The 10,107-nt window shown below is 41.4% G+C and overlaps 1 protein-coding gene across 7 annotated transcripts in view; it reads left to right on the top strand.

The window, feature by feature from the left end:
• The window catches only part of Kiaa1549l (KIAA1549 like), a 251,554-nt gene that overhangs the window by 113,235 nt on the left and 128,212 nt on the right, over positions 1–10,107 (top strand). The gene's annotated exons all lie outside the window — the stretch shown is intronic.

Raw genomic sequence — 10,107 nt, 5'->3', positions numbered from 1 at the left:
CTGTTCTGTATTCTTCTCCTAGCACCTTTGGGGGCTCATTTCTCTGCTTCAGTAATTGCTCTGCTGGTGCCTTGTTGATACAGGGGAGAATTCTATATGTAGCATCAGATGAGTGTGGATTTGGAGGGAGGCTTTGGAAATGGGCTGCTTACAGCACATTGGTGATCACAGTGGGCCAGGAAAATGCCAAAAGAGCCTTCATTTGTGTGTGTCATGGGGACTGACAGGGACGGTATAGAGCAGGACTGCTTTTGCTATAGAATCCTAGGACTGTTTGTCTTTAAAGCATTTGGATCTGGGGGACACGAATATTGTACAAAGGCTCCTGGGATATTCACTGAAGTCTGAGGTCTCCCAGAACTGGGGCAGGTATCCCAAAAAGCAATGGTGCAATGATGCTGGCCAGGAGGTGGATACAGCAAGAGGCCAGGTGGGACACTTAGGAAAATCACCTGACATATGGGGACACAAGACTTTGAGCTCATGGGATAGAAGAAACAAGATAAATCCAGTGCAGGGGGCCCCCACCGGCCATTTCTCAAGTGTGGACAGCCCCCAAATGGACAGTTTGACTCAGTAGGTCTGGGTGCAGGTGTGAAGTCAGCTTTGAGAACTGCCAAGACTGGGAAAGCGAGTGGGAGCAGCCTGCTCAGGAGTTGTGGAGACGGCACACCACGGTCAGGGGCCATCAATAGAAGCTCCGTTTTCTCTGCCCCCTTTTCAAGTGGGCTTTCCTAGGCCTTGGAAGCTGGAAAGCTCACGTTGCATTTCCACGGCCTCAGTTCAGCAAGGGTTCTCTGGATGTGCGTGGAGGGGCCAATCTGATGTGCATCCACGACACCCGGAGCAGAGGCCTCTCCTCTGTACCTGCCACTCCTCTAGCTAGTGCGGCCATGGCTGAGTGACTTCTTAGGACGTTGGGTGCATTCCCGGAAGCTTTGTCTCTGGAGGCTATTTCTTCAGCCTCCCAACAAATTCCTTAAAGCCATTTATTATCCATAGTAAGCCCTTTTCTGCTTATTCTGGCTTCTCTGCATTGGAAGGAGATACGTGGGGACAGTAATATCTCACTTAAGGTGCTACTGGAAGGATTAACAAGATAACACATGTCCAATATCTGTAAGTACTTGGTGATCAGTAAAATTAATTTCCTTTCAGAGAGGAACTAATTTTCCAACTAAGAGATGCTAAGGGAGACCATTGAAGGATCCCCTGTTAATCCGTGAACTAGTCATGCAATGTTACTGAATGCCTGAGTGCAGTTCTGTCAGACCTTGAAACTCAGGGTTGCCCGGGCGAATCTGAGCTGTCTGGTCATCTGTACCACAAAATGCAAAACCTGGGCACCCAGGATGCATACCTATAAAGTCTAAGACCCAAATACATGGGCAGAATCCCCTTGAACAGATGGAAGATGTAAGGGCCTGGGCTCTGGGGGCTAAATGCACAATCTCAGATGCCAAGCGTCACCCTCTTTAGCTTAGGTTAGTAGCATCACATCTCTGAACTCTCATCTGTAGTACGGGGCATGTTGAGGGCCCCTACCTAGCAGCATTGCCATGAGGTTTGAATGACATAAGGCTAGACCCACCCTGGCACACAGTAAGGGTGTATATAGCAGATGTTCACTGTGATTAGCTTGAGATTAATCATTTATTTTGATCTTCTTTTGAGGAAGAATTTCCCCCAAACTTCTAGCCATCAAGGTGTTTATTTTATTGATTAGATCCTGTGTCAGAATTTTTCATTAGAAGATGATCAGATTTGTTGCTTTAAAAATGGGCAAATCAAGGCTGGAGTTGTGGCTCAGTGGTAGAACACTTTGTGTTTGAGGCACTGGGTTCAATTCTCAGTACTGCACATAAATAAATGAATAACATAAAGGTCTATCGACATCTAAAAAAAATGGGCAAGTCAACAAGTGTAGAGTTTCTGAGTTTTCCTCCATTACTGGGGATCAAATTCAGAGGTGCTTTAGCCTGGAGCCACTTCCCAAGCCCTTTTTATTTTTCATTTTGAGCCAGGATCTCACTGAGTGGCTTAGGGCTTTGCTAAGTTGTAATGGCTGACCTTGAACTTTTGATCCTCCTGCCTTAGCCTCCAGAGCTGCTGGGATTATAAGCATGCGCCACTGCACCCAATGAGTGGGTGGATGTTTAAAATCCTGATGAACCTAGCAATTATTCTACAGTAAGTTCATTATTTTTTATAAGCACAATTAAACTTTTGAATTTGACTGACCTTTTCTTGAAATTTCTACCTTTCGATGTGCCATGGTGGTATTAATGGTTAATGAACGCAATAGTCAATTTTAAAAAGTGCTTACTAGGAGGTATTCTAAACCCTTTAATGCATCAGGTCCCTAACTTTTGCATTAGCTGGGGAGGGTAGATCATAGGTGAGAACACTAGGGCACAGAGAGAGGTAGAGTAACTTGCCCAAGGTCACACAGCGAGTAAGGAAAGAAGAGGGATTTTAATCTTTGTCAAATTCTGAGGCTCATGTTCATACTCACTGAGAGCAAAGACAGAAAAGAAAGCCAAGAGAAAACTGCACAGTGTTGAGAAATCTGAGAGCCTGTAACCTTTGTCCGTGTCACCCTGGCTCCAGTCCCCTCCTGTCAGCGCTCCCTGGCTTATGTGGTGTAACTGACCTCAGGACATGAGGACATCTCTGTCAGCAGGGCCTTCTCCCAGGCTCTTCCCACACTCTGGTCAGAAGAGGGGGCTGGGAAACTTTCAGTCTGTAGATTTTTAATAAAACCACATTTGGCGTCTTCAAGAGAAGCATAAGTTTTAATGTTATGAGGTGTTTGGGACTGTACAGAACTGTTCACAAACATACTGCAAAGTGGGGTGATACGGAAATAAAACAAATACATTTCAACTAAATAGAAAATCCTATGGGAGAGAAGGGAAACTTAAAATTTTTATTGTTTCTTTTTAGTGATACATGATAGCAGAATCCATTTTGATGTAATTATACAAGCATGGAATATATCTTATTCTAATTGGGATGCCATTCTTATGGACGTACATGATGGTGGAATTCACTGTGTTGGTTTCAAATATGTACATGGGAAATTATGTCAGACTCATTCTACTGTCTTTCCCTTTCCACTATTCTGCATTGTCTAATTTACTGAATTTCTATTCTTCCTCTCACCCCACCTGCTTATTGTGGGATAGCTTCCACTTAACAGAGAAAACATTCAGCCTTTGGTTTTTTGGGATTGGCTTATTTCACTTAGTATGATACTCTCAAGATCCATCCATTTGCTGGCAAATGCCATAAAGTCATTCTTTATGACTGAGTAATATTCCATTGTGTATATGTATCACATTTTATTTATCCATTCACCTGTTGAAGGGCATCTAGGTTGGTTCCATAGCTTGGCTATTGTGAATTGAGCTGCTGTAAACATTGATGTGGCTGTGTCCTTTTAGTATGCTGATTTTAAGTCCTTCCAGTATATAATGAGGACTGGAATAATAGGGTCAAATGGTGGTTCCACTCCAGGTTTTCTTAGGAATCTCCATACTGCTTTCCAGAGTGGTTGCACCAATTTGCAGTCCCACCAGCAATGTATAAGTGTACCTTTTCCCCCACATCCTCACCAACATTTATTGTTACTGGTATTCTTGGTAATTACCATCTGAGTGGAGTGAGATGGAATCTCAGCGTAGTTTTAACTTGAATCTCTCTAGTTGCTGGAGATGTTGAGCATTTTTTCATTTATTTGTTGACTGATCATATTTCTTCTGTGAAGTATCTGTTCAGTTCCTTTGCCCATTTATTGATTTTTTTTTTTTGTTGGTGTTAAGTTTTTTGAGTTCTTTATATATCCTGAAGATCAATGGTCTATTTGAGGTGCGTGTGGTAAAGATTTTCTTCCATTATGTAGGCTTTCTCTTCACATTCTTGTTTCCTTTGCTGTGAAGAAGCTTTTTAGTTTGATACTGTCCCATTTATTGATTATTGATTTTACTTCTTTGGCTTTTTTTTAATTTTTTTATTTTTTTGGTGCTGGGGATTGAACCCAGGGCCTTGTGCTTGCAAGGCAAGCACTCTACCAACTGAGCTATATCCCCAGCCCTACTTCTTTGGCTTTAGACATCCTACTAAGGAAGTCAGGTCCTAAGCTGACATGATGAAGATTTGAGCTTACTTTTTCTTCTATTAGGCACAGGGTCTCTGTTCTAGTGCCTAAGTCTTTGGTCCACTTTGAGTTGATTTTTTTTGCAGGGTGAGAGATAGAGGTTTAATTTCATTTTGTTACATATGGATTTCCAGTTTTCCCAGCACCATTGTTGAAGAGGCTATCTTTTCTCCATCGTATGTTTTTGGCACCTTTGAGAAGGGAGTATTATCACAGAGGAGTGAACATCTTTCCTCACAGAAGTGAGGTGTGGTGGTGATGGTTTACAAAATTGTATATGAGGCTTGGATGACTGTTGTTGCTTGGAGGCAGTCTTTGGTAGCTAGTAGCTTTCATAGTAGATGAATCAGGATGAAATTGTATTGGAATACTGCATGGGTATAGCAGGGAATTCCAAAGAAAGAGTGCAGCTGAATCCGGTGAGAGACGAACCATCATATCCAGGCTTAGTACTATGGTTTAAATGTAGTTTGCATGTGTCCCTCTTCATGTTTTGAAGGCTGGGTCCTCAGGCGAGTGGAAAGTGGCATTGGGGATTTGGTATAGATCTGTAGGAGGTTGAGACCTAGAGACAATCTGATTTCTGTGAGATCGGAAGCGATTGCCTTCCCTTGGGGAAACTGGTTATTTTTGGACCAGTCAGTACGGGGAATGATAGTGACCTTCATGTTTGCAGGGTGGGGGCATTTGCCGAAGAAGGAGATACGTGCTAGAGAGAAGCTCCAAGTAGTGTCTTTTGTAGACATAATTGGGCACCAGAGGACAAAATGAAGGCCATTTATTGGTCATCTGTCTTGTACAAGACCCTCTACTGTCTGAAAATTAAAAGCAAGACTGGATTGACTATTCCCAGTTTATTTTACTTCATTTTCCAATCTACAGCATCTTTAGGGTCTGCAGTTAAAGGAAGTAAATGACAAAAGAAGATAATGCTACAGCCTCTGGGCCAGTTCCAAGGGTACTTAGCTTGGGAAGGTTGAGTCTCCTTGCAACGTGAGCTACGCGGCCCCTCCTCACCACGCCAGTTATCTTTTTTGAGATGTCTGGTCTCCTTAAAAACCGACAGCCTGGAAAAGCACTAGAGGCTTATCTCTTTGGAGATCAAGCATTAAATGTGGTTTTGGAGCAAATAAAAGGAGTAATAAACAATAGAGCCAGAGTAGCATTTTATGCAAAATCACTGAAAAAAAAATGTAAAACGATGAAAAATTTCTTCTGGAGATAATTTGTTCTCCAGAATTTGTGGTGGAAGCTAACGCTTTGCAAGCCACATTCTTTTCACATGTCTGTGCTGGCCACATCTCCACAGGGTTTCCCCTCCGTGTTCTCCTTTTCTTGGCCAGATTAGGAAGAAACAATTGAAAATCCAGCCCTTACAGAATCTCTTCATCTCTTAAAAGAGTTTGTGTCTCCTGACTTCATTGTGCTTTCATAGAAGAAGGCAGTCCTTAAATGGCTTTGCCTGGTGTCTTTACTTAATCACAGTTTTATGAACTCTACGTATGCCAACCAGCCAATTTTGCAGCCTCAGAATCATGCTCAGGAGACAGACACTGATTTTTTTCTGCAGTTGTTTTTACAGGCTTTACCATCTGGGACTTTTAGTAACTTCTGAAGAGCAACTGGATGCCACATTTTCAGGATTTTGTAGCCCAAACTCTAGGTTCAGTGTTTATGAAGTGCATGATAGCAATATAAACTTTGGATAATGAGGCTGATCATTAAGATAGATTTTTTTTTTATTGCCGATATCTTGTTTAGTTTGATTTATTGCCATAATGCTTACTTATTGCATAAAAGGCAGCATTTTATTGAAAACGTATGCATATTAATTTGGATTTCCTGAAAATATGAAGTCCCTAATAGGCCACGATTTCTCTTCTCCCCCTCCCCCATGGCAGTGTCACTGTGTCTATAGAAAATGAAAACCAATGAGGATTCAGTTGATTTAGCCAGGGGTCTGGGGTCTACAAGGAACAGAACCCACCTGAGGCAACTGAAGCATAAAAGCTTAGATTCTGGGAAGCACACAGGAAGCGTGGAAGTTTGGAGTATAGCTAGGACCCCCCAAAATATGGAAGCAGGGTAGCTAATCGCTCTAACTTTCTCTTCTTAAGGTCACATGTTCTTAAGGTCCCTTGTTGCTCTTACCATCAGTTGCATTCTTCCCTCTCTCTTCAAACAAACATTCTCTGTTACGGGCCAAACATGGCTTCCCATTTTAGATCACTTCCTTATTCAGGCACACAATATCAAATGATAGCTGTCTCCAGGTCCCAGTTTCAAATTCCCAAGGAAAAGTCCAACTAGCCCAGTGTGGACCCAAGTATTTATCCATTCCTGGTCCAAGCATCTGTGGCCAGGAAGCCACAGTTACATGACAGCAGTCAGTCTGTCCAGCTAAGGCTGGGAGAGCAGATCTCAAGGATGGAGGTGGGGATCCAGGTAGGTGCTCTAGGTGCATAGACAGGAGGAAGTTGTCAGTAGGGAACTTGTCAGTGTCTCTGATTCCCTAAATGTGGAAACAGATAATTTTTGCATAGCAACTGTAGCCTGGAATGCAAGTCGGTTTCCTGGCTCATCTCTATCAATTCTGCTGATTTTTTTCTCTTTTTCATTTCATCCCTCAATTATTTTTTAACCTCTTCCCCTTTGCTTCTCCTCACTTCATTTATCTCCTCTGTTTCTCAACATTTTAGAAAAGTAACATGATCCATCTGTTATAGCAGTGGAAAGAACATTGCCATAGGAAATCCAAGACCAGCCTCGAGTTCTGGCCCTAGACCTCAAGCAAGTCACAGAACCACCATTGGCCCGGTTTCATCTTCGGAAGATGAATGGAGCTGGACTAGATGCTAGAAGAAACTTTAGTCATCTCCTTTTCCAGGGATTCTAAATATTTGTCTATTCATGCTGCCATTTTGCAAATGCAGCACCCTTGGCAGACATTGCTAATGGATCCTTACACCTTCCCTGCTGATGTGGAACTGCACTTAGGATCCTTCACAACAGCCCAGGCAAGCCACTACCAATCAGTTGGAGGAGGCCCTTGGATGGGATGAATTAGCTATCTTTGAGCAAGAAATGGAGGCCCACATGTCTACCAACCATTTTACCTCTTTCCTTCCTTATAGACAGAGACTCTGTGAAGCCTTTGTCCTGGTTCCCTGAAATTGTGAAGGGAAACAAATATTCTCCTCTCCCCTTTTTTCTTGATTATTTCCAAAAAAAAAAATTCTTCCTAAAAATAATTATTTTTAAAACCCTGTTTACTTTTAACTTCCATCCAGCCCAGCCTTTAATTTCTCCTGTGACTTAAGAATTGACAATGTATTTTTCTTAACCAAGGTGTGAAATCAGCCCTGTTTGCCTGAACTCCTCAGAAGTAAACTGGCTCAATTTGCAACTGTGTGGTGGCAGGCAACAGGGAGAGTTATTTTACTTTTTGAAAATATGTTTTCTGTAGTTATATTTAGCCTGAAGAAAGATCCTTACATTCTCAGCTCAATTATCTTCAATGTGCCTAATTGCTGTTACTCTCAAATATGATATGGAGTGAGGTCGCATCTTCAACTCACGTTTCTCATGTATATTTACAAATGTCACAGCTTTGGAACATCTGCTCTGCCTATGGAACACTCATTTTTGCAGATGATGCAGCTGTAATGGCTGGTGGCAGAATCATTTCCTTGACAATACTGGGGAACATCTCTCCCTATTTGCTTTTCCTGCTAAATGCTGTTTGTAAAATTGCTTTCTGGAGTTCGTTTCCCCAGGAGAGATGGGTTTATACTTTATAGGCAACATATCTCTATCATTTATGCCACCTCATGACACACCTACCTGTAGGTCTAGGAAGAAAGGAGATGAATACCAATAGAACGAAGGGAAACTTGCAAAGACCAGACCTGGGATAAAATCCATATTCCAATGCCTAAAGTCCAAAGCTGGCTTCCCAGTACAAAGAATCCCTGGCATTGGTGGAGAATTGTCTATTACACCTCACCGCCCCTTGGAAAAAGGTCACGCCTTAGGCAAATGAGGAGGAGTGGGGACGTGGTTCATACCATCTGAATATAAGTGCTTGCTGTTATTATTTGCTCTTACTTACAAATATTGTAAGTTAATGCAAATGAGGACTTAAATGCATTCAGTTCTGGAACCAACTTTCAATGCATCCATTTCGGGAACCAACTTTCTATTTCCAGGAAATAGAGGACGGAAAGGCATATTGAATTGCATGATGAATATGCACCCGCATAGTCCAGACTGTGGGAGACTTTCCAGGTTCAAGGCCCATGTTCTTCATTGTAAGAGGACAAAGGAATGGAAGGGGTGAATGGGGAGATTAACAGATTTAAGACATAGCAAATAAAAAATTTTGTTGAGCAAGATTAATCCATATCCCATGATGAAACTACTTTAAAAATGATTTCTTGGGGCTTGGCATGGGCAGGGCTCTGGGCCAGATCCCCAGCACAACCCCCAACAACAACAATGACAAAAGATTCCTTGGTTTAAATCACGCTAAGGTCAGCAGGCTCTTGTAGACAACTCAGTTTCATCTTTCATGATATAGAGGAGGATCTTGAGGTTCGGTGAGGCACTTAGAAGGAAGTGACTTAGAAGGAAACAGGTGGGGAGAACCACAGTTACAATCTCAGTCCTCTGGCCCGTGTATGGTGTGTTCACTCTTCCTTCCAGGTGTGATCCTGTGCCATACGTGAACTTTACCTTTGGGTTCACTGAGGTACAGAAAATCACTGCAGAGTTGACTACATGTTGGGGACTCTTTTGTATTCATCTGTTAATTGATTTTCCAGCAAAATTGACTCTGGCTTTGTCCTGTGTATAGTGGCTGTAAGCCCAGGATCTGTGACTTTTTCTGAATTTTGGAGTCACAGAAATAAAGTTATTCTCTTACTTTCTATTTACTTTGAAATTATGAAGTCAGATTCATTTTTCAGTGCTATTAAGATGCTCTAAAGTTGCAATTAAAGGTATAGAATCACCTTTGCCTTTGTAATTAAATTTCATTTTTTCCAATAGTTCTTATGAACTATTATGAAGATTATGAATATTATTATTATGGAATATTATGAATAGTTCTTATGGTCTATTACTTGTTTTCACATAGGTAGCACTTTATCTTGGGAAACCATTCTAATAGATTGGATGTTTTAAAAATGGGAACTCTGATGTTGGCTGACATGACAGATAACCAGTTAAAATTTTAAAATTCTGAATAAAGACATCTGTATCACTATCATGCAAACAATTCAGCCAACAGATTCATCCTACTGAAATAAATTCAGTTATACAATACTTCAATTCATTTTTTGAGAGAAAGTAAAATTTGAAGATGGCTCTATAAGAAATGTTGATTTCTATATGCTACAGTGGCATATGCTTGACATTAATTATTTTTATTTTGGAAAAGAGCTAGGATCTCAGACTCAATTACATGTAATTAACAACCCAACCAGTGTGCCACAAGAAACATTCAATTTCTCTTGGTATTTGTAAGAACTCAACAAAACATGCCACTACTTCACCGGTAAATGGTTCTAACAATTATTTACTCTGAAAATAATAGTTAGCAATTACTTCAGGGTAGGAGATGGAATTGTAGGTTATTTATCTTGAGAGTAATAGACTGTGTTTTCAGCTTGAAGAAGCTGTGCATGTATAAAGATACTGGAGCAAAAGGTGTGGAAAATTACAAGCTGCTAAAACCCTCAGGAGAGCTCTTCTTTATTCAGGGGCCATCAGAGGAGGAGAGAGAGTATGACTTCCCCTAAAAGGTCTTCACGTAGGCTGTTTGTCCTTGGTCATCCACTGGTCATCTCAGTGGGACTTAGCTACAAAGAAAATGTCATGTCATCATACTTTTTTAAAACCAATTTCTGGAGGGATGGTTGACATTCAAAATGCCGAACAGATTGAAA

The sequence above is a fragment of the Sciurus carolinensis genome, chromosome 11, assembly GCF_902686445.1.
Source record: "Sciurus carolinensis chromosome 11, mSciCar1.2, whole genome shotgun sequence".
Taxonomy (NCBI): domain Eukaryota; kingdom Metazoa; phylum Chordata; class Mammalia; order Rodentia; family Sciuridae; genus Sciurus; species Sciurus carolinensis.
This window is presented reverse-complemented; position numbering and strand designations above follow the sequence as displayed.